At 40.0% G+C, this 19,906-nt stretch overlaps 2 pseudogenes; both read right to left on the bottom strand.

Moving 5' to 3' along the window:
- Window positions 1-5,402: 5,402 nt before the first annotated feature.
- Window positions 5,403-6,104, bottom strand: LOC149200050 (uncharacterized; annotated as a pseudogene).
- Window positions 6,105-6,379: 275 nt separating this feature from the next.
- Window positions 6,380-7,749, bottom strand: LOC149200049 (uncharacterized protein At4g17910 pseudogene; annotated as a pseudogene).
- Between the last annotated feature and the right edge of the window lie 12,157 nt (window positions 7,750-19,906).

The raw sequence follows: 19,906 nt of genomic DNA, 5'->3' as shown, positions 1-19,906 counted from the left end.
ACTAGTTCCGACAGTGGAACATTACAGTCACTGTCACCTGCTCCTCCAAAGAGATATACTAGCTCTGCACAGTGGAGAAGCCAAGGCTCATTACAATACTCTCCAAGATTTCTCTAAGATACTCCTATCGGAAGCTTGGCTGACCAAAAGCCTCTACAATGAGTTATGAGGGAATATTTATAGCAAAGGGTGGGGTGACCCTTGACATTCCCCTTTGTGACCGTTCATCTACCCTCGTGACTCTTCAACTACTCTATGAATGTTACATTCAACTATCGACACTTGAACTTCCACTTGACAAGATGTTACATACAATATGCACATGTACCCATGTGAGACAAAATGGATTGAGGCCATGCAAGACATCACTAACACTCGGACCGTTGTTGTAAGACCAACTCTTCGACATGCTCGTGATGGTCGATAGTGACAAACGAATGCCAAGCTTGGTCGTCCGTGATGGTGTTCGTGTGCTCAATGGTGACATCCTGCTGAAAGCGAACTCTTTCCTCCGTTGCATCCAGGTACACTGATATGGCTCCTCTGTCCAAATTGTATGATAACGTGCACATCATTGTCTTGAGTGCAGCTGGACCAGCAACATACTAATGCATAGTGTCTGTGCTAATCTCCAAGTGTGTGTTGGTGATCATGCGCATCAACTTGTCAAAATACATGTTCAGATCTAGTCAAACTTGCGTCTTGTCTTTTCCTTGGTGAGTGTGCCAAATGGGTGGGATCGCATGCATGCGCATAATGACATCCATGCTCCTAAATACCCTTGCATGCAATCGACAACACTGCTCACCCTGTCTGCTCCATGCCAGCTGTTGGATGGGTCCATAACCTGTATGGGCGCAGTTTCATCAGTATGTGTATGTTGCGCCTCATGTTTTGCCTGTTCCCGTTGCAACTCCTTCTCTTGTCTATGCAGCTCCTGTTCTTCCTTGAGTTGTCGCTTGAGCACCTGCAACTACTTCTTTGTTTCTCTCTCTTTGCCTTCAAGCAATCCTCTTATCGCGTCGTCACCTCATAGCCTCAGTCTCCAAAGTTGCTTTCATCACAAGTGGATCTGCTTAAGCTTGCAACTTTGTTTCGCCTTTGTGTTGTCAACAACCTTCCTCTTGAACTTGTTGCATGCAAGTATGCTACCTTCTACTGCTGCTAATGGTGCTTCTTGCTATGATGTTGCTGCTATTTCATCTTGATATCATTATCCATGAACAACTTGATGTCTTCATAGATAGGAAAGTTCATAAACACTTGATCGACTGCACCCTTAGTTGTGCTTCGAACGGTATCTTCAACTCTGCTCTCCTGAAAACCATTGTACCTGTACTGCTAAGAGGCAGATGAAAACCTGTGATACCTAGAGACATAGAAACACTCATGACAAGCAATCTATCATTCGAAAACCAAAACAAACTGGAGGACTGACATGCAACATACCTACGTGGATGTCTGTGAAGATTGCACAATTTTCACCAGGAGGCTGGGAGATTAACTACCAAAACTGTGCAAGGCACAGTCCGGGTTGTTGCGAGGCTGACTGACTGATGGAACTGTGCAATGCACAGTCCATCTTGGCCTGCTGAGGACTAAAACTGCGCAATGCACAATTTCGATCAGCAGTGATATGCAACCAACAAACTGCATTGCACAGTTTTTGGGGCCAGCAGGACACTGCTTCCAAGAATTGCGTAATGCAAGCCTGGAGGTCAATGATGGGCTAGACTTGCGCAATTTCTGGAGAGAAGGCAGAGCCTTCACTTCCAAAAATGCGCAGTGCTAGCCGGGCAGGGCAAGGTCTAGGCCAAGGCAAACTAGACCCACCGACGAGCGACTGAGAACATGAGAATTATGAATGCATGGTGATACTAAGTGTAAACAAGAGTGAATGATCATGCATGAAAATAGTAAGTGCAGGATTCAGAAAACAAGAAAGCATGCATGTGTGTGAAGCGAGTCACCGCAACAGTGACCGTCGGTGCAAAAACAGTGTCATGCATGCGACAACAGTGAGATGCAAATGAAAACTAAAACGGTGCTTCTACAAGCTAACATACATTGAAACGAAAGAAAGCACTCATTGAAATCTAGCAGACAACACTCACACAAGCTGAAATACAAAAAGCGACAGAGATGTAGCGCAAGACATGCAAAGCGAGCTTACCACGAAACAGTTGAGATGAATGTGTCGATGACACCTAGATGCAATGTGGGATGCCAGAGCTACAAGGTCGATGTGAGGAATGAGATCTGCGGTGTCCAGTTGATGAGTTTTGATAAGATCGAGGTTATGATGCGCATGCCACAAATCTAGGAAAAAGCAACACTTGGTGAGAGGTTTCTAAAATGAGCTTTGCATGTAACCTCTAGCTGCTAAAAATAGATCCCTAGATCTAGGGATGCCTTTTTCATGCTGCCTTCTGCTATTTCGGGAAGAGCAGACCATGCATTCAAATCAGGATAGCTCAGTCTGGGAGGGGACCGGTCGACCTGAAGGCACTTGCAGTAGTCTGCAAACCTGGGAGAGGGATTTGTACAGTTTCTGAGTTGAGCAGAGCTGGCCATCCCAAAGGGATTGTGCAATTTCTGGGAGGAACAGGTGACTGTCTCCCAAAATTTCGAAATTTATGGGTTGAGCAGTAGTGTTGGGTCAAATTGCATAGTTTTCTAGAGGAAGACTTCTTGACTGCTCTGCGCAATTCTGGAGCCCAGTAGGCTGCCAGGCTGATTTGCGTAATTTCTGGAGGGAAGGCTGGTTCCCCTCCAGAATTGCGCAATTTTCTGAGGGAATCCTAACAGACTGATTTGCACAATTCTTGAGCTCAGCAGGCTAGCCAGCTGATTTGCGCAATTTCTAGAGGGAAGGTTGGTTCCCCTCCAGAATTGTGCAATTTTCTGGGGGAGCTTCTTGGCCAGCACATGGTCTAAGTCCAGAAAGATAGCCTGTGAGGGGAGTGAAGCAAATTGACATGCACAGGCTGACAAGACACTGAGAAACAGCTGAATCCTATATGCTTGATAGTGCAAGACATGCTGTTGAGGATGGTTGGTAAGGAGGCTCCAAAATGAAGCTAATGCAAAATTTTGGAGGGTGTTTGTAGCCGCTACAACAGGGTGGTAAGTTGCAACACAAAGAGTGTATTTCCACGTAGCCTCAAATATTGTCCCTAAAAATATCAGCGAGGAGTAGTGTTGAGACTCGTCAAGACTTATCTCCTGGGATGACGTGGCCCTGGAGGGCCCGCACCCACGTACTTTGCATCCATTGCATGTGTGTTATAGGTTGGTTTGCAAGGACCACAAAGATGAGACTATCGTGACTTGGTATGTACAGGTCAGCAACTACCACTTGGCATGACTAGCCTCATGTATCGGACAACCACGTGGCATGTTAAATGATGTGGCTTTATTTGAGAGTCTAGTTTTTTAAACGGCCATATCTTTTGATCTTGATGTCAGATAGAGGCAAATTTTATATCGTTGGAAAATTCTTAACAAGAAGAATGCAATAATGTCATATGTGTTAAGTTTTAAGAAGGTCGAAAAGGGTCAAAAAAGAAAAATAAATTAGACCTCATTTCCATAATTGTACCTTGGAGGTTGGGTCTTTTTACTAACTACCTCTTTCTACCCTTAAGTCCGTTCCTTGGACATATTACATTCTATAAACAGATTCTGAAGTTAGCCAGGTAGCCTTTGAAAAGCATCTTGTTTTACGAGTGCCGAGTAGATAAAAGCTACTTCAGTCAATCTCTGGAATAGAATTGTAAAAGTTCAACATGGCCAATTTCTTGAGATCCTTTTCTACCATTGATAAGAAGTCCATATCTGAAGTAGAAAATAGATCCCTTGAGACAGACATAGAAGAGCAAGAAAAAGAAGAAAGGAGAAGAAGGAGACAAAAGAAAAAGGCCAAAGAAATTCCAAAATTTAGTATAGACATGTCTGCACCCAACTATTGGGATTTAGAGGAAGAAGAAGAGGAAGCTAAAGGAGAAACAACTGCAAACAGTGCAGGAGAAGGTACTTCCAAAGACACTGGAAAATTAACCAGTGAATCCAGAACATTCAAAGCTGATAAACCTTTTGAGTCTAAAAAGGAAGTAATGACTTTAGAAAAAGCTGCCTCTAAATTTCCATCTTTTATTTTGCCATCCATAAACAATCAGAACAAAGCACATGTTCTGAAAGAAGTAAATAAATATCCAAGAGTAGAAGAAGACCTGTATGCAGCCAATACTAGTGGCTATATTCTAGATCTTGATAATTCTTCAAACCCTGGAGAATCAATCAGAATTTGGATAGGAGCATTATATCAAATGCAGGTTACTACAAGATTGGATAATGTATCCATCATGGTCCTAGCAGAAAAGAGAATGACTGGAATAGTCTATGATTGGTGGATGGGACATGTTAGCGCTTGAAATTTCACCTCAGGCTGAGAAAGGCAAACTCCAAGGCAACATCAAACCACTTAGCCTCGTAGCTAGCCCTTTGGGGCAGGAGAGGGCTCTCTCCGGTATATCTCAGCAAAGATCTTCAAAGGGCGGAGATAACCAATAAAGAACACTGATTTTAAGCTAGTAAATTGATAAAAGGGGTTTTTAATAAATTGATGGGGTTTTTCTGGGCTGCATGGGGCAAAGGAACAGCTAGAACAGAGAAATATAATCAAAAACACAGGTTATCTCCTGAGGCAAGGTAGGCAAGAAATTTTAACATCAAATTGAGATTAAATGGAATGGCAAGACTGCTGAGGAGCTGACAAGGGCATAGAAGATGAATCCTTGTCAAACAGAAGAAAACATTGAATATGAACAAACTTAAAGGCAGAGCATACAAATGATGAATTCTACCTTAACACTTCATTTGTTCAATTAGAAATGATCATGAAATGAAATGAACACATAATAGGCTACATGTAACAAAGGAGGACACAAATGTCAAATTTCATACCACAGGAATCTCAGAAGCCAGAGCTGTGTATTTTCATTAAAATCTCTGTCAAAAAACTGTACAATGACACTCAGTTTCCCTCCACCAGCGCTCAGAACTCTTTCTCTTCCCTCCACCCTACAAATGAATTTTTAATACCATAAATAAAATGCTGCTAAGGGAAAAACAAATCGACCCCAAAACAGGGGCACTGTTTCATCTGCAATTATAAAAATGGCAAAGAGCGTTTCCTCTATTCTAAAATAAAACAGCGTCTCCCTAAAAATCCTCTGATGGCCGACACATGGAGCGCAGATCCTGTTGAATCATTAACTGAAGTCTTGAAATAGGAATCGAATCCTATATCTTCTGCTGTTTTGGCTCCATTTGAATAGCGCTCGTGGGCCATATTCATGAGCCAGAAAAGGGTCAAATGACAAAGATGAAAAACTCCACGATCTTCCATTTGTTTCCAGCTTCGATAAGAACGTCACTGGGTTTAGAATTCTCAGTCAAAATTGCTCCATTGAAAAATCTCAGAATATTCCAAGACTCGAAGATTTGCGAGTTGCAGCTTCAATAAGACGATACATCCATCGATCCAGCATTCCTGTCAGAGCAAAAGTGCCCCCAAGAACAGCACAAAGACGCGTAATAAAGTGAGTGAAACTACGCTTTTCCTCCCTGATGGTAACAGTGATAGGAGAAAGATCATACAAAAAATAGACAGCTGGCCAGCTCCGGTCAGAATCCTTCATTGCCACAAAGTATTCTGTTACAGAAAATTGATTTGTTGGCAATACTTCCTTTGACAGATATCTGTATTCAGTGGGAACAATCTTGATGTAATATTTGAAGGTGCCACTTGCATCGCGAAGAATGCGGACAGTATCATCAAGTGGATGGTGTATTCCAGGGTATTTGAGTCTAAATGATAGATCATGAATTACATGGCTCACATTAACATGATTTGCACCCTCGAATATCTGTTGAGCAAAAATAATATTCAAGACATGCACCGAAATGTGGAAATTTCCAGCGACCCTTTGAACATCCAGAACACCAAAGACCCGACATCCTTCACCATCATCTATTGCACGCTTAACATCCTTTATCATCTTTACATGATCGTTTCCAAGCCGAAACAAGCAATTGTCCATAATTGTGATTCCACCTGCAAACCTTCATAGGTACTCTGCACCTTGACACAAAGTATCCGAAATACCAAAAACTGAAACAATAGATTAACCAATGTTTACATCATTTGCATTTGGGGCGCTCACGTCCACTGATGATACCAGCGGATACTTTTGTCCCTACATAACCAGAAACATTCAGCGCTCAATGGAACTTGAAAAGAAGATCCAGAAAAAGGAAAGAGAGCCACCCACGCACAGGCTTTTATGATCTATCTCCTCTCTCCATCAAATCAAATCTAAAGCACAAATTCCTGGAGAACAGCGACCCCTGAAATCAAAACCACTGCATAGGAATGGAGAAACAAAAACAGTAGTCATCGACACATTTACAAGGCCCGTTAATATATTTGCCAGGAGGAAAGTCACAAGCACATTCTGATCAAAGACTTCCTCAAGGACCAATGATTTTCTTGTGGGGACCAAATCTGAGAGCATAAGCATCCCAAGAACCTCAAAGTTTTGTGCCAGAACAAAAGTTACATATGCCAAATTGCACATGCGACGAGAAATTTTTCTCTACAAACTTATCCAAAAAGATTGTTAGCACCCAAAGGAAACCGTCAAGCAGCCAAACTTCGATTGCAATACTTGATTTCCCTCCAATTGAAGCTACTCTAGAACTAATGGGTTTCTTTAGGAAGAAGAGATGATAGCCTAAGTTGACACTGACAAGGTATAAGCCCCAATATCCAAATAAACTGAAGATGCCCTCTTTGTTCAGACTAATGATATTTGCACCCCTCTGATCTGAAATGAGGTAACGATTTAATCCACACAACAGGACTGCTTGATAAACTGTGAGAATTGCACATCCAAAGAAGCCACAGTATTGGGGATGAATATTGATTATTGATGTCACAATGGCCACTGCTGCAAGAGTGAAAAAGAAATTCCAGTGTACACCATATTCCCCAACATGGACACTGAATCAATGTTGCGTGCCTGTTTTGAAACTAGTGCATTTGCAACTGCAAAAGATCCAACCCTGAGATCCATTAATCCTGTACCATACGTTTCTGTCTTAGCAAATCGCCTGGGAAATATTTTGAAGTCCACAGCCAGGATTGACAAGCATGTCACCAGCATCATTGCAAATCGATATGATGAGAGGTTTTTTCTTCCAATAAGACACAGACAAAGTACTACTCTCTGCATGGGTTGAAATTCCAGAATGTGACAACAACCTTGTGTAAAAAAAATCTCAAGCAGTACAAGAAGCATCAAGCATATAGAACAAATGTAAGTCTGGTCTGCCATAATTGTTAAGCAAGAAAGCATTGGTAAAACAACGAGAAAGAAATCAACAATCAAAGAAGATGCATAATTCCTCCAATCTTTCAAATGTTTACTCCTGCTGCTATGCTCCTCCATTTGAATATTGGTAGATCCACCTTGGTCCCATCTGAGTTGCAACACATTCCATTGTCGCAGGAGGATAAGAACAGGCATAATTGCAGTGAGGGCAGCAATTTCAAGAATTGATGTACCATTCAAGTTGCTGACAAAATCTTTCTTAATCTGCTTGTGAGGATTGAGGTAAGTACTGTAGGACTCCATTGATATATTATGAAAAGTGAATATTCTTCCACTGCAATGTTGAACATAAGCCACTTCAATGGAAGAGCAGAGTAGGTGACTGCCAACTGCTTTGACAGGTTTTTCCTTTAGCAGTTGACGAGAGATAAATTTTGATGAATTTGACTTTGATGGAAGACTGACAAGACAGAGTCTAACATCGGCTCCACTTGGGATGGCAGCTGCCGCTTCGTGGAGGTGCCAAGAACCGCAGAACTTTGGGAGAGCAGACAGTGCCTCCATCCATTGGGCAATGGAGTCCATTATTTCAACAAATCAACACAACTGAAGACTCAACTTATTAACTGGAAACTGACTGAATTGACTAATTCGGCAAACTTCAAACTAAACTGTAATGAAACTGGAACAAGATGTTGCCTTTTGGCTGCTTATTTATTTACAACATCTACCCTAATCTGTTGTACAAACAATAGATCAGGTAATATTAAAATGCCAGATTAACCATTCAAGTAAACCTGAGAATGATGTCGCCGCTTGAGAATGCTTCCGCCAGGACACAGATGTAATTATTGGCAGCCCTTTATGCACATAATGAGCCTGGTTATGTATAAGACAGCCTGATCTATCAATCAAACTGAAAAAAATTTCCATGTATGTTGCCATTGGATCGTGGAAGCCGGACTCTGTTGGCTGCCCCAACTCTACAATACATACTTCCAGCTGCACATTGTCAATGTAAACATCTGTAGGCAATTCTATGAGTTCTTGTTTTAATGGAGGAAGGATTTCCAAGAACTTTTTAGGGTCTTGGAAATCATATGACTGGATCTGCTCATCTAGACACTGAATCTCCTTCTCAAGTTTTTCAACAATTAACTCACAGGCACCAGTTTTAGTTTCAAGATGAAACTTCGAAGATTTCAAACATTGAAAGAAGGCACTGAAAAATTCTTCATTAATTTCAATATCCACTAACCACTCTCTAACTTCATTTAGAGCTTCACAAAGTGCAGGGTTTGCCACATACCCCACCATTGCATGAATGAATCAGCGAGCACTGAGCTGTCTGGAGCGAGTTGGAGTCGCCAGGTCAATGGTTCAGCCTGCATATGTATCTGACTGTTGTCCACCATCAGCATCCAATCTGCAATTTGATTTCATGTACTGGGACAAGACAATCAACAAGTCGAATGTTCTCCCCAGTATGGTCGCCAATATGTTAGCGCTCGAATTTGCCTCAGGCTGAGAAAGGTAAACTTCAAGGCAACATCAAACCACTTAGCCTCGTAGCTAGCCCTACGGGGCAGGAGAGGGCTCTCTCCGGTCTATCTCGGTAAAGATCTTCAACGGGCGAGATAACCAATGAGGAAACACTGATTTTAGGCTAGTAAACTGATAAAAGGTTTGATTTGAGATTTTTAGGATTTTGGTGGAAAATCGGGGAAAGGCAATTTTGGGTGCGGGGATTGGACACAGTTTTTGCAGGGGGTTCTTTGGGGCAAGGTAGGAGACTGTATTGATGCCTTTGAAAGAGTCAGATGGGCAAGAATGACTGGTGAGGAGCTAAGGAGAGCAAGTAAACACCTTGAGTTCTCCTTAAACAGATGAAAACATTGATATTAAGCAAACTTAAAAGCAGAGCATGGCAATCATGAATTCTACTTTAACACTTCATTTGCCTAATTTGCAGAAGGAAAAGTAAGAATATGAATCACATAACAAACTTAAAAGTACAAAGAGAAACACACCATCAATACATGTAACCACAGGAATCCCAAAAAGGACTGCAAAACCCTGGTCTTTCTTCCTTTGCCAAAATTGCAGAGATACAATGAGTAATACAATAGAAGCTTTCTCCCTCAAGAGTCCAATCATGAAAATGACCAAGAAAGTACATAATATAGGCAATATAACATCTTTCCTTGCCTCTAGGGGTCGAGCTCACTATCCTAGGAGCTGTTTCAACCAATTCTAAACTGAGCACTGAAAACTAGGCAGTCAAAACAACTTGCCTCTATAAGCTAGGAAACCAATTCATTCATTAAATTTTTGTCTATCTCATGAATGAATCTTCTAGAAGAGATAAATGAGTGTCAAAATATCATAAAATTACATCATTTACAACAAGGAGGATCAAAATCCACTCCAAAAAGTCAAATCCAGTCAAAACTGCGTTTTGCTGAGCTGTAGGTGCATTTCTGTGAAAATTGCCCAACGCGTAGCGCCCTGATTCTGAACACGTAGCGCGCCTTTGGAGCAACTTTTGAGGCACTTCCAGGTGTCCAAATGAGGCAAAAGTGGGCTTGTTGGAAAGGTCTGGATGTCTACTTTCCAGCCCAAGTAAAATTTCTGAATTTGGTGTCCATTTGCCCCTCCAAAATTGCAATCTCCCAAGACTGCTTCCTGTGTGTCAAAAAAGTGGCAGAAAGTCATTTTTTGCTTGTTTTTTGACCTTCTGGAGGCTCAAAACTTGATGAAATCTCTTGGTAATTGCTGAGCAGGTGTATTTTTGCATGAAAAATCCAAAAATGCTGATTTTTCCTGAAATGGAGTTGCCCATCTAAAGGGTCGCGCGCGGCGCGCTACGCGTTGGTGAAGAAAACCTGTTTTTAGCCCAAAAATTCACAAGTGACCAAAAATGCTCAAAATTTTTTGAAATTTGTGCTGGAGTTGAGTCATTTAGCACCATGCTCCTTCAAGGAATCCTCAGCCAAGATGTGGAGGGGATCGGGCCCTTTTCTTCGTTTTAGTGCCTTGGCCAACCGTCTTTTGAGCACCTTCATTCTCGCCTTGCATACGTGCATTCGGGCCCAATAGTGGTTCTTCATGTTCCGGAGCAGGTCCTTATCTTTGTTGGCCTTGGCCAGCAGCCTCTCCAAATGAGCATTGACCTGGAGGAGCATAGCCTCTCGCTCAACGGGTACCAAATCACCGAGTCTCTTGCGTGCCAAGTTGCGGTCTTCATGGATCCTCCGCAACTCATCAAGAGTGTGCTCATCTTCCAATTGCTTGTTGTGCTGCTCTAAGTAGGTGATTGTCCAATTTGCCATTTCCAACCTTTGTTGCAACGAGTCATTTTCAGCCCTCAGTTGCTGGATGATCTCCTTTGGCTCTAAGCTAGGAGAACTGATATCGAGGTCAACAACATCTATGCCTGGATCACCTGATGGCCCCTCATCAATTTTGGGCTGCTTGCCTCTCTCTTGTACCTGTGCTGCTGTCGAAAACGAGGCCCCTTCCACCTGGTGTGGAGATAACACTCGCGGTGCTGATGAAGAAGGCGAGACCCCTTCCACCTGATGTGGAGAAAATACTCGCCGAGCTGATGCAAATAAGGCCCTGTGGCCTTTCTGATATGTGACCAATGGAGGGGAGTTGACATGTCTGGCCTCGGGGATATCATGTTGTTGTGAAGGTCCTCCCTCCTCATGAACAACCTCAGGAGGTGGTGGTGCTGTGAAAAAATCTCGAGAGATAAAATCCTCCCATGGGATACCCTGCTGAGCCAACTGATGCATGACCACAAGCTTGATCAAACCATAATGAAAGATGCTCTGGTGTTGCTGTGCTGGGCTCTTTCTCTGCACCAAGGGCACCATCCTCTCAATATTCCGGCACATGAAAAATGGTATGTTCATCATCCGTACCCGTGTGAAATGCATCAACAAGCGGATATGGTACGAATACAAACGTGAAAATCTGCCCTCACAGGTGAAATAACGAATGATGAGCCTCATCAAGGGAGCATACTCATCCCTCAAAAATCTGAAAGGAAATACACCAGTCATGTACCTCATGTACACAGGTTTAATGTAGGGCTCATACTGAAATCTGTCCAATAGTTTGCGCTTGTTCCACTCTTCTCCAACATTGGGTATCCTTGTTGCTTGAGCAACAATCTCAGGTGACAATATAAAATCCACCCCTGCAACCTTGAAGAAATTTGGGGTCGTTTGAAGCGTGTAGGCAAATTTTTTGTGTGTTATACCCCAACGCGTAGCGCGCGGGTCCTGACGCGTAGCGCGCGCCCAACGCGTAGCGCCCGTGTCTTTTTCCCACTGTGCTGACCGCCCCGACGCGTAGCGCCTGCCCAACGCGTAGCGCGCAGGTCCTGATGCGTAGCGCGCGGGCTCTGTCCACCAACTTGCACAGTTTTCACACTAAATCGCCTTTTGCTCTTGCTTTTGGAGTCTTGGAAGCAAATAATGATAAAATGAAGGGAGGGGAGCTTTTATAAACTTGATTTGAATTAATTTCCCCTCAAACCCACTTTCTAATGTTTATAAAATGACACTTTTCAAAATTTAAATGCTGCTGACTTATGGTTTCCTTTTTGTCCTGAAATTGGTTGAAATGATGCTTTTTCTTGAAAATTTTTGCAGAGGTAGCTTCTGAAGAGTCTTGGCAAAGGAGACCAGGGCTGCATGCCAACTTCTGGAGAGTTTGAATTTTTACAAATTTTTACAAAACATGAGAAAATGACCTTGCCTTCAAAAACAGGGTTTTTGAACTCAAGGTAGAAAAAATAGCTGTACAATATGAAATCCTTTGAAGTGATGCTTAGATAGACATCCCTCTGGCCTGCTGGGCATTTATTGACCTTTAAAGACATGACCTCAAAGACAAATTGGACCTAAACCCTAGACCTAGGACCTTGACTTAAAAACAAGACCAATGACCCTGTAAAGAATTTTATTGACTGAAACAACTTGAACCAGCACTGCCAAGAGGGGAACATAAAGACACAAGCTCCTCCATCGGGGTTATGGCATGCCTAATGGAATGCAATAAGATGACACTGATGAGACACCTACTAATGAAATGCAAAGAGCTTTGATCGCTGATGAAGGGCTACTAGACCGACTCTAACAGGACCATCTGAAGAAGAAAGAAGAGCTGTCATGGAAGCTGGACTGACTACACTGGAAATATTGTTGAAAACACAGTTTGTACCAGAACCAGTTGATGAGAAGAAGCAAATCATAACTGATCTTAGCCGCATGGAATTAAAAGATTTGAAGTATCTTGATCAATTCAGCAAAGACTTCATGGCTAAGGTATTTAAAGCTAGTCTCTCCAATGATGTAGCTCAGAAAATTTCATTTTTATCAAAATTACCAGGCAATTTAGGAGACCTCGTCATGAAAGATCTAGATGTACAAAGCAAAAGACTAGATCAAATATATTGGGTAGACCTTCTGTTTAGAGTCACAGAAAAGGTAAAATATTTATGTTGGCAAAAGAAGGCACACGACATCACACCCAGTTCTGATGTCTGCAAAATTATGCTACCATGGACACCTTTCAGAAAGAAGAAGAAAACAAAAAGGTATGGTAGATTCAAGCCCAAGAGAGTCTCTAATCCTAGAAAGCCTTTTAGAAGATATAAATTCTTGAAGAAAAGAACAAAGCCAAGAAACAACAACTGTTGTTTCATCTGCAAAAAAGAAGGCCATTTTGCAAGAAAGTGTCCCCAGAATTCTTCTAGTAAACTCAAAGCATGTATAGATATAGAAGAATTTCAGGATGATTGGTCAGTAGTAGATTCAGAAGATGATGTTTCAGATGTATATATTTTAACTGAAATATCAGATGTAGAAGAAATAGAAGAAAATGTACAAAAAATGAATTTTTGTCCGTCATGTTCTGAAGATGATTTCTCAGAAGAAAAGCATTACAGTGATGAAGAAAGTGAAAGTGATTTTGAAGTCACAAGTGAAACATCCGAAGACTCAGATGATGAATCTGCAAGTGCAGTATCATTATCGGTCAGCCAAGGTAAGCAACCTGTGCTACCTTTGCCAGAAATTAATGCTTTTTGTCCATTTGAAAAAAAGATAGCAACCTCATCTAGTTTTCCACCACCAGAGATTAAAAGGACAGAGGAGAATACATTGTTGAAAAAGATAGTCAAAACAAATAGCCTCATATACATCCCGGTACAAGTACAGGTAGGAAAAGAATGGATATCTGTAGATGCATTTGTTGATACCGGTGGTTCAAACAATTTGGCTAGACCATCTTTATTCAAATCTCTGTGGAAACCACTGAAAAACATTCTGGTCTCAGAAACAATTGGAGGATCTGTTAGTTTAACACATTATGTAGACAACATTTCTTTAAAAGTTGGGGGGAGTATTGTAAAGATTTCTGCAATTCAGCATTTTGATCCCTCAGCCAGTCTAATGTTGGGAATGCCATTTATAAATTCTGTGCTTCCAGTTACAATCAGCCAAGATAAGCTGATTATAAATTTGAAAAAGAAAGCTATCTCTGTTCCTAGATTATTTATTGCAAATTCAGAAGCTAGGCATGAGAATAGTCAGAAAAGAGTAGGAGCCAGAAAGCCACAAAAGGATTCTGATGATTGGGAAGAAGTCCTGCAATTTTATGAAAAAAGAGCAGAATCCAAGACAAAGCAATTGGCTTGCATTGATCCCAACTGGTCTACAGAACAAGGTGATATCTATCAAAGACTTCTAAAGAGTTGCTCGGACAACCCACAGCAGTTTTGGGAAACAGAGAGTCCAATGCAAGAGATTATAACCTTGCATGACAATGGAGTCAAAGGTAAGATGATTCCCTGCACCCCATCTGATGAGCAAGAGATAAAAAATCAGATAAAAGAATTGCTACAAATGCAGCTCATCGAGTCGAGCGAATCTCATTATAGTTGCTTAGCTTTCCTTGTAAGGAATCACTCTGAGATAGTTAGGGAAAAACCAAGAATGGTAATAAACTATAAACCCCTTAATGCCATTACTCAGAGCTTCAATTATCCATTGCCAAGACCTGAAACAATCATGCAGAAAATCCAGCACAGCAAGGTGTTTAGCAAGTTTGATATGAAGTCAGGATATTATCAGATTCAGATCCAGCCAGAAGACCGACATAAAACAGCCTTCATATGTCCAGCAGGTTTTTACCAATGGAAGGTTGTCCTGTTTGGTTTGAAAAACGCCCCAGCATTCTTCCAACGAAGAATGGATTTTATTTTTGCAAACTATGATTTCATTATAACATATATAGATGATATTCTTATTCATAGTCCAGATGTACATACTCATCTAAAGCATTTAGATATTTTCCTGGAGGAAGTTAAGCAGCATGGAATAATCCTGTCAAAAAGAAAAATGTCTCTTTTTCAAGATAATATTGATTTTTTGGGAATTAATGTTGTCAATGGTGCAATCCAAATGCAACCTCATGTTTTGACAAAATTAACACAGTTTCCTGATGAATTGAAGGATACCAAGACAATTCAGAGATTTTTGGGAGTCTTAAATTATCTTCACAAGTATATTCCAAATTTGACAGAGAAGACAGTGCCAATCAGAAGACATATTAAACAGGGATGGTCACAAGAAGCAACAGAAGATGTTGAACAATTGAAAGAAGAATGTCAGCACCTGCCAAGGCTTCAGCCACCAGGTGATGGTTTACTCATTCTTCAGACTGACGCTTCTTTGGATTTTTGGGCAGTTGTTCTATTAGAACAAAGAAAAGATAGTGAAGGTAATATTGAAGAAAAATTTTGTGCATATGCTTTTGGAGAATTCACACCTAGCCAGAAGAACTATTTTATTGCAGAAAAAGAAACACTAGCTATCTTCAATGGGATTCAGCGTTTTGAGGTATATCTTACGCCCGTAAAAATTTTTATCAGAATAGACTCCAGAAATTTTAAATATTTTCTATCTGCCAAATTTCAAGACAAATTGTAAAAGGAAGAATTTTAGCTTGGCAGATCTGGTTCCAGCAATTCGATTTTGAAGTTGAGTGGATTCCTGGAAATTCCAATTTTTTTTTATTTTTTTTTTTTAGGCATAGGAGGGGGTATGTTATAGGGAAGCCCATCTATGTGCCAAATTTTTTGCCACAATTTAGAAGGTCGAGTGTGGCAAGGCTTTCACTAGCATATCATATCCTTTCTTAACAGAATATCTTTATTGGGGACTGATCAGCCAGGAACATTGATCTCCTATGAAAGTGTCAACTAGATCAAATCCTTTCAGTAGTTTTATTAAAGTTGGCCATTGTGTTTGTAAATTTGAAGGTAAGCATGGAAAAGTCCAGCCCTTCCATGCACCTTGGGAATCCCATTGAGATATATCATTCAGTCTTATTCATCCTTCGTCTCTCATCCATCTTGCCAATTCATTTAATTCGTCTCGCTCTCCCAATGGACCTAATGATGATATATTATATTTCCAAATGTTGATTCGGGCACCATTGCCAACTCGCCAACCCAAATTCTCTAGAATTATGGGCATTGACATTTTACATAGTTTCCAAATATTCGAGCCCATCCCAACCCATTCAAACTCTTTTTCCCATAGCAGTCCTCTCTTATGAAATTATTTGTGGAGAAAAGCCTATTTCGGGCACTTTTGTGAATATGAAATAAGGCACCAAACTATTTTGGCTCCTAATGTTATATTCATTAATTGGGGGTCTTTAATCTCTAATCAACCATATATTTTAGGGAGATGAATTGTACTCCAATTATCAAGATGAATTATTTTTTTTGTTGCATTTCCCCCTCTACCATAAAAATTTCCGAATGAACCCCCCTTATCTAGTTTATCACACTTTTAGGGGCTAAAATATTGGAACATAAGTAGATTAGTAAGGAAGATATTATTAATTTGATTAGAACAAATTTATCTGCTGCATTAAGCCACTATGCTCCCCATGCTTGGATTTTCTTTTTGAAATTTTGAAGGAATTCATCCCATTCCTCCAGGCTTGAATCTCCCAAGGATATTGGGATTCTAAGATATTTAGAGGATCTCCACCCATGTTCCACTAGGAATTCTAACACTGAAGAAATTTCTCTTAGAGTGGACTATGATCCAAATAGTTGGCTCTTTCTATTATTCACCAAGTCATCCAATAGATCTAAATAGATATTATGACAAATTTAAAGCGACACGTAATTATTCTCGAGGCTTCCCCCCCCCCCCAAAAAAAAGTGTCATCCTCAAATTGCGAATGGTTTACTTCTTTTACGTTTCTAGAAATATTGAGACTTGGCAACCAACATTCCATTCTAGCTCGTTCTAGATTTATGCTCAAGCTTTTAACAACCAATATATACAATAGAGAGGAAAGGGGACACCCTTGCCTTAAACCCTGGTGGTTGCAAAGAAATAAGTAGGTCTTCCATTAACTAATGGGGAAATCCAAGGAATACTGATACAAGCCTTTATCCAATGAAATAATTCTCCATTAAAACATAATTTCTCAAGAGTTGCAAAATAGAAGGAATGCCTCACTCGATAAAAGGAATTATCCATGTCTAATTTGATTATGAGGCCAGGTTCCCCGCTCTCTTTATTTGAATGAATTGCTTCCTAAATAAGAATTATGTTATTTAAAATTTGTCGACGTTGAATAAAACCACCTTGATTTCCATATATTATTACAGCCAGAATCCTCTTTAATCTGTTTGCAATGATTTTCATTAGAATTTTATAAGTTGTGTTACATAAGGAGACATGCATGAATCAAATGAAATTCACAAGATTAGAATCCTTATATATCAAGGTGAGAAAGTAGGAGTTATCACTCCCACCAATTTTATCCTTTTTCCGGGTCCAATTTAACATTCTCAGCAAGTCCTTCTTGATCAACAACTAGAAGGCCTAATAAAAACTTATTTTAAACCCATCAGGTCCTAAGGCTATGAATCACAGAAGTTTACATTCTCAAATAAGTAAATAAATAAAATAAGATTTATTTTATATTAATTGGTATAATATCTAACTTAATCATTACCATTTTGACCATATTATATATTTTTTTATATTTTATTAAATATTGACTTGAACTCTCCCCTAACTTTCTTTTGTTGATTTTGACAATCTATATTTTTTAACAGCTAATTCTCGAACGAGATGCATCTCTGTTATTTAATCCTAGGAATACATTGGTGTTTTCATCTTGGTACTGAGGATGAACCTCATTAGAGAGTTCGAATCGTCAACCAGTATATATTGATTATGTGATTAATCTGAAAGTCAGTTTCAGCAAAAAAAAAAACCTTTAAAAAAATTAAAAGTAATCCATTAAATTTAACAACAATTACAACCCTTCACCCCCCCCTTGGTAGAGGCCTGAGAATCGGCCCTCTGCAAGCCGAAGGGCCGTTGCAGCACTGACAGAGGGGTGTCTAGGCCCGCTATGTCGGCCCTCCAGCCCCAAGCTGGTTGAGGGCCGGTGGAGTGTGCGTCAATAGAAGATAAAAACATCCATAGTCAAAAATAGTGTTTGATAATTACATGGCCAACTAGGCATAAAACATGATGAGAAATATAATAAAAAACACATCCGAATGTCTGGAAGAAGAAGAAAAAAAAAAAAAACTGATGAGTCATATGTGCATGAAAAATTGTACATAGAAAAAGAAGAGAGAAATATCCACTATCACGACAAGATAGCAAAATTTCTCAAAAAAACTGCGAGTATTGGGCACAAAAAAAGAGTGTAAAAACAATTGTGGGAAAAAAATAGCATGTTCAAACTTTCTAAAATAAAAGGATGTTGAAATCATATTTTGGAATCTGTTGACCTTAAAAGTTGGTCTTGTAGTATACGATGATGAGACTCCTTAGAGTTACCATTATTCTCTTCGACTATGGCCCAAAAATCGTTCTCCAGATGGATGCCAACTTTAGTAAAAATTGTCTATGTCCTGGTTCCTTTCCCTATAAATATGCAAACATGAGAAATATGTAAAAGAAACAATAATACGAGAAATCTCCTTAATGATAGGCCTCAAATAAATGTTCCTATAGGAAATAATGCCTTTTAGCCAATTGATTGCAAGCTTTGAGTCTCCATATGTGGATATGCAAATATTTGTTCTCCTTTGTAGATAATAACAGGTTTTTGCAAGCAAGGAGTTTGGTTTTGTTACTTAAACCAATACCAAAATGAATCTTGACTTTGAAAGAGTGATTTAGGGAGAGAATTAATATAAATCCACCACCACTATGTTGACCATTTTCAAATGAAGAGCCATCAAAATAATCCCATGCTTTGGATGGCTCAATAATTTTAGGAGTGCTAACCCTGGGAGCAGCAGAATCTTTGTCTTGAGGAAAGTGGTTCAATGTGGCTAAAACCATATTAGCAGTGTGTGATGGAATTGAGACCAGATCCTGAAAGGAAACCATGTTTAGAGCAAGCCAAAACCCCTAGCATATTATTAGGGGAAGGGATTTGAAGAGGTGACATAAAGGATAAATGTGCCACAAGTGCCATGCCTGTTGAAATATGTAACTAGGTTTGGTCTTCATAATGACATATGTAATCATGATTTTATTTGATGTAATGAGAAAAATAAATTTAGTATTGTTGATCTAGAGACATGGGTTGCATGCTCAAGTAAATTTATTTTTATAGGTCAAACTTCCATTGAGAGCTTCTAGGTCATTTTCATGTATGAAATACCCATTTGGGGGATGTTACATATTGTAAACAGTCATTGTAAGAGTCAAAATACCCTCAAATACCTCACCACAAATGCTCATTAAGTCAGCCTTCAAAAGAAGCTATAGGCCTATCTAGAAGGAGATGTCAGCTTAGACATGAGGACAATCTGGCTTAATTGCATGGGTAAGAAGACTATATAAAGAGGACTCGGCCTCACTTGAAGGTACATCAATCAAGAAATCACATAAAAGAAAGGAAGTGCAAAAAAGGAAGGAAAGAAATCCCTTTTGCAGCGAAAAGAAGGAAGGATAAAAGTGAAGCCTTTAGGGATTGTTTTTGGGTCATTTACCTCGCATGTGCGATTGCAGCTAGGGTTTCTACAGTAATGAAGTTCAGATCTTGAAGGAAGCTTAAATATAGCACAAGGAAGGATCATCTTGTTAGTCGAATACTCAAGAAGAAGACTCCAAGCCAAGCAAAGAAAAAATGCCTTACCAATCAACCTCAATCATCTCAAACGTGTGGAATCTCTATGATTTTAGGTGGGCCAAAAATTGCAGGCCTGTAATAACAGGCCGAATTCAAGAGAAGCCGAAATCAGAGGTATTGTAATTAGTTTGACTAGCATTGACTTGAAGAAGAAGAAGAATTGTTCATGGAAGTGTTGTGACTTGGTCTTGGAGAGGTTCTTGGTCAAGGGTCTAGGTCTCAAAAATTTTCAATTGAAGATTCTATAAGAAGAAGAATTATGTGGGTTTTCCTCACAAGATTAGAGAGGTTTTGGCCCT

The sequence above is a fragment of the Pinus tabuliformis genome, chromosome 2_1 (assembly GCF_031772625.1).
Source record: "Pinus tabuliformis cultivar Carrire ecotype Pingquan chromosome 2_1, CPIR1, whole genome shotgun sequence".
NCBI lineage: Eukaryota > Viridiplantae > Streptophyta > Pinopsida > Pinales > Pinaceae > Pinus > Pinus tabuliformis.
Note: the sequence above shows the minus strand (reverse complement) of the source record. Positions and strands in the feature narration are given on the sequence as shown.